We start from the raw sequence: 6,000 nt of genomic DNA, 5'->3' as shown, positions 1-6,000 counted from the left end.
GGGCAGATCACTTGAGATCAGGAGTTCAACACCAGCCTGGTGAACATGGTGAAACCTCGTCTCTACTAAAATACAAAAATTAGCTGGGAGTGGTGGCACACGCCTGTAATCCCAGCTACTTGGGAGGCTGAGGCAGGAGAATTGCTTGAACTCAAGAGATGGAGGCTGCAGTGAGCCGAGATCATACTACTGCAAGCCAGCCTGGGAGACAGAGCGAGACTCTGTCTCAAAAGAAGAAGAAGAAGAAGAGATTAGGACAGAGAGAAAAACACCAGGGACATGCGCACACAGAGAAAAGACCATGCGAGGGCACAGCAAAAAGGTGGCGAACCAAGGAGAAAGGCCTCAGAAGGGATCACATCTGCTGGCATCTTTGTCTAGGACTTCCAGCCTCCCGAACTCTGAGAAATAAATTTCTGTTTTTCAAGCCACACAGCCTGTGTTATTTTGTTATGGCAGCCCTTACAAACTAATAGACATATCAAAGTTTACTTCTGGAGACACCCCATGGCTTTCACCTTGCAGTCTCTGCTCTACACGAACAAGTGGAGACCTGGCTGATGGAGACACTGCCATCTTGTTATGCTGCCATAACAACAGGATGAGTGGCCGAGGATAGAGAAGGGTGCGAAAATGTGCAATAGCTTGAAGTCCATCACTTCATCCTTGAAGTGATGCTTGGCCCTGCTACTCACAGTCCACTGGCCAGAACTAATCACATGAGCCCCAAGAGGAAGATCAGAGAACGAAGGGAGTTCGAGCAACAATTACAAGCACAACTGCCTCTTACATGGGATTGGAACAGTTGTGCCTTATCTCCGACTTCTTTTGATCTATTGGCAATGTATTATCTTTCTCAATCAAGCAAGTATTTATTAAGTCCAACTTTGTGATCAGCACTGTGCCAGGAATGAATGGAAGACAGGCTCCAAAAGAAATAAAGATAGGCTTCCTAGTGGTGGAGATTCTTTAGGGAGATAACGCTTACAGATGAGCTATCAAACAACAGACAATATTGCATGGTGGAGGGCCAAATGATGTAGGCAGCTCTGCATGCCGTAGATGCTCAGAAAAGGTGCAGTCAAGGGGCCTGGGATGATCAGGGAAAGTTTGATCATACAGAAAATCAGACAACAGACTGAGAGTTTAACTTGGGGTGAAAATGCTTCTCCAAGATGGGAAGGGGGTCCCAAGTAATCCCCTTCATGATCTCCTCAGCATCTACTACTTCCTCCCACCTACCACCAAGTATTGCACAAGTAATGAGTGGAAAAGTGCCTTTTTCCAGTAATAGAGCCTTAATCTTATCTCACAGATGAACTTCTAGTTTTTAGTTAAGGCTAGACATGGAAGCTGGACTAGGACTTGAAAGGGATGTAGGTAACAGCTTAGAGAGAAAGCATAGAAGCATGGAGTATAAATCCTCAGAGAGGCCAGGCGCGGTGGCTCACGCCTGTGATCCCAGCACTTTGAGAGGCTGAGGCGGGCCGATCACGAGGTCAGGAGATCAAGACCATCCTGGCTAACACGGTGAAACCCTATCTCTACTAAAAAAATACAAAAAAATTAGCCAGGCGTAGTGGTGGGCGCCTGTAGTCCCAGCTACTCGGGAGGCGGGAGAATAGCATGTACCTGGGAGGTGGAGCTTGCAGTGAACCCAGATCACACCACTGCACTCCAGCCTGGGCGACAGAGCGGGACTCCGTCTCAAAAAAATAATAATAATAATAATCCTCAGAGAGTATGAAGGTATTAGGTGTCTGGGGAGCCTGGAGTGGTACATTTGCTACTCCTGAGTCAATTTTATTTATTTTTATTTTCTTGGAGACAAGGTCTTGCTCTGTCGCTCAGGCTGGAGTCCAGTGGTGTGATCATTGCTCACTGCAGCCTTGACCTCTGGGCTCAAGCAATCCTCCCACCTCAGCCTCCTGAGTAGCGGGGACTACAAGTGTGCCCCACCACACCCAGTAAATTTAAAAATATTTTTTTGGAGATGAGGTTTCATTATGTTGCATAGACTGGTCTGAACTCCTGAGCTCAAGCAATCCTCATGCCTCATCCTCCCAAAGTGCTGGGATTACAGGCATGAGCCATCATGCTCAAATGTGAGTTTATTTTGGTTTCTGTTAAATGCTCATAATTAGCGGAACTCAGATGTCAGTGAAGGTCAATTGTTGGCAAAATGCAAACTCTAAATAGTGTCTTGTATGCGAACTAACCTATACCTATTCCCTATTAAGGAGAAGAAATGCTTTGACACAGTTTTTCACACCATAAGAAATGGCAGAATTTGCTTGGGGCTGCCTCTTTAACGTCTCCCAAATAGTAACTCCCTCTCTGAGGACCACAGGTAGAGTGTCCCCCAAGGGGGACCTGAGTGCTTGGGGTTTGCACTGTCACATGCAATGTAGAACCATCTCTTAAGACTCAAAACCTTCTGGCCTTGCCATGCTGCTGCCACCGCCACTATCTTTCAGGTTTCAAGAACAGTGATGTCAGGAGCTCCAGAAGCTTTCTCACCAGGGGTGGGGCTCCACCAGCCCAATAAATCAGCAGGAAAATAATAAATAGATGCTCTCACTGCCCTTCCAGAGACTTGTGCAATTACCCCCACCCATGCTGCTGTGCCACTCCTGCCTGGGACTAGGGAAACTCAAAAGGGTGAGGGGTGCCTCCATCCCTCGAGACAATGAGCCAAGTCTCTGAGAGGGGTGAGCAAGGTGCTGGAGGCAGTGCCTGTGGAGGGGGTGGGCCCTGAAGATTGAGATCTGCTTGGCTGTGTTGAAACTGAGTCTCGTGCTGGGCCTGGAGGCACAGAACCATCTGCAGATAAGCAAGCTGGGCTGGAAGTCTGGGTCAAGATGGGGCTCACCTCTGCAAACAGCCTGCTTGGCAGTGCTGTGAGAACCAAGGTTTGGACATGCCTACTTGCTTGTGGCTTTGGCCTCCACAGCGAGGCAGGGGGAGTGACGGGGGAGAAGAAGTGTTGAAATGTCAACAGGAAAGCTGAGGTAGTTCTCATGGGTGGCTGCGTCAGGGCGGCAACTGGGCTAGGAAGGGAGGACTCAGACTTGGTGGGGTCTGGGAGGAGCTTCTTATCAGGGATTGCTAAGGGGGTGGTCCTTGTATCTCCTCCAGGAGATTCTAAATTATTTCCCAGGTTAAAACATCTCTTCCAACTCCTATGTCTTAAAAATTTAAGTAGTGAGGCCCAGAGAGGGAAGGTGACAGACCCAAAGTTGCACAGCTCATGGGGACAGAGTCAGAAATGCTCAGTTCTCCTGGCTGATAGACCAAGCCACTTTTCATTATGCTCCTGATCAGGGCAAAATACATACATTCATACATGCATACACACATACACACATATAGAAAATAAGATAACAGATTGAAAGTTTAACTTGGAGTGAAAATGCTTCTGCAAGGTGGATAGAGGGCCCCAAGAATCCCCTGCATGATCTCCTCAGCATCTGCTGCTTCCTCACTGCCCCCCAGTGTTGCACAACCAATCCATGGGAAAGGGCCTTTTTCTAGCAATAGATCTTTAATCTTATATCACAAATGAACTTCTAGTTTTTAGTTAAGGTTCCATTTGGTTATTCAAGAGGTAGCCCATTGGCATAACTTTGATGAGACCACAAAGAAAGAAATCTTTGGTACAATTCAACTACCTGTAGGACCCCTTGACCCTGGAGTGGGGTCTTCCTGGAATTTCTTTTTTTAAATTAATTAATTATTTATTTTTTGGTGATGCTGGGAGGTGATGGAGCAGGGAGAAGAATTCTGCTCACTGAGTAAACGTCATCCAAAATCGACACACATTGTCATTTTATGAATCTCTAAAGAACTTATACGTGGGGTATTGCTCCCTTGAAAAAGTTGAGAGATTGGTGGGGAATATGCCCCAGGGGAAAAACCCAAAGGCAGGAGAGAAGCCCAAGGGCTGGCTGGGACAAGGAGAGGCCCAAAGCCCATGCCATAGTCAGCCACCAAGAACAGGCAACACAGGTGGCCTCAGTGGGTGCCTCTTCCATGTTTGGGCTTCTCCAGGAAAATGCCATATTCCTTTCATGCCTCACTGTATCCATGTCAAAGGCAGCTCTTCATACATTGAATGGATAGGAAGTATTTCCTACTGGTTAGAAATGCAAACTCTGAACCCGATTGCCAGGTGGGGTTCTCAGCTCCACCACGCAGCTGCGAAATCCTGAGCAGGTTAGTTAACCTTTATGCCTCCATCTTCTCATCTGTAAAATGGGAATGATAATAATACAGTAGTTTCCCTTGTCCACAGGGGAGATGTTCCAAGATTCCCAGTGGATGCCTGAAACTGCAGATAGTACTGAACCCTAGATATACTAGGTTTTTCTGTTTTTTCTCCCAAAATGAGAACGTGAGGCATATACTAGGCTTTTTCATCTGGTCATTGAGATAGCCACCAATGGGAAGGTAGCATCTACCTTGGACAAAGGGACGGCCCAGGTCCTGGGCAGGTGGGAATGAGCAGGACAGTGTGAAATTTCTTTTCTTTTCTTTCTTTCTTTTTTTCTTTTTTGAGATAGAGTCTCACTCTGTTGCCCAGGCTGGAGTACAGTGGTGCGATCCCAGCTCACTGCAACCTCTGCCTCCCAGGTTTAAGTGATTCTCATGCCTCAGACTCCCGAGTAGCTGGGACTACAGATATGCACCATCACGCTGGGCTAATTTTTGTATTTTTAGTAGAGACAGGGGTTTTGCCATTTTGGCCAGGCGGGTCTTGAGTTCCTGACCTCAAGTGATCCACCTGCCTTGTCTTCCCAAACTGTTGGGATTTCAGGTGTGAGCCACTGCGTCCGGCTGACAGTGTAAAATTTCATCATTCTAATCAGAAATGTGCACAATTTAAAACTTACAAATTGACTATTTCAGAGATGTTCAATTCAATATTTTCAGACTGAAGGCAGCTGAAGCCACGGAAAGCCAAATCATGGGTGAGGGGAGGCTACTCTGCTCCATCACAGGGTAGTTACTGAGGATTACATAATTATGTGAAGCACCTAAAATAATTCCCAGCAAAAAGTGTTACTTTATTATAACTGGTATTCTCTCTTCTAGACATAAATCTTATTTTCTCTGTTTTGTGACATGTGGCCAATATGGGAGAGAGAGTGCTCGGTAAATTAATAAAAGCTTCTCCACCTTCTCATTCATTCATTTAACATGGACCATGGTTGTATTTTTTCTTTCTTTCTTTTTTAAGTAAAAAAGCCATAGATGAGACACAACTACCCAAATATAGCTTCAGGCACAGCTTAGTTTCCTCTTGTTTCTCCTGGATCTCCAGCTGTTCTCCACAAACGTGTAATTGTCCCAGCTGCTCGCTGGAGACATCGGCCCAGTGCCTCTCCCAGGTGAATGACTGGCAGCAGCCTGGCACACTTGGGTCCCACCTGGGCACCCAGCAGGAACATTTGCATATTCCCTAGGTTCGCCTTTTGAAATTCCACACCAATAATTAAGGATTTCTAATTCTCTGGTAATTGAGTACCATTTGGGACTGATTAAGCAGATACGATCTAAATAATTATCTATTACAGCTTTGCTTTCCTTTGTGTGGGCTATGAATGACTTGTCAAAAGTGAACATCAAGTATTTCTCGCACCTGGCTCTTATTGTGTCTGATATATTCTCCCTCCTCCTCCCAACTGCTTCTCCCCTTTCTGCCCTTTCTCTGCTCTTGTCTCTCTTTCTCCCTCTCCTTCTTTTGCCACACTTTGCCACAGTCCCACACCGTGATAAAATCAACCTCCAGTGTTTCTACAGAATTCCAAATCAAATAAGCGACAGGACAATTTTTTTTTAAAACTCAGTGGTAGAATTGACTGGGTGGTTAGGTGGCCCTCTTTATAACCATCTATATTTCACCACTTAACCCTTTTCCTGTTTAGAAAAAAGCCAGTGCTCATTTAATTTTACATAGACACACTTTTTGAGGCTGAAGCAAACTGACTGATTTTCAAT

This window comes from Pongo pygmaeus, chromosome 12, assembly GCF_028885625.2.
Source record: "Pongo pygmaeus isolate AG05252 chromosome 12, NHGRI_mPonPyg2-v2.0_pri, whole genome shotgun sequence".
In the NCBI taxonomy this organism is placed as follows: Eukaryota; Metazoa; Chordata; class Mammalia; order Primates; family Hominidae; genus Pongo; species Pongo pygmaeus.
This window is presented reverse-complemented; position numbering follows the sequence as displayed.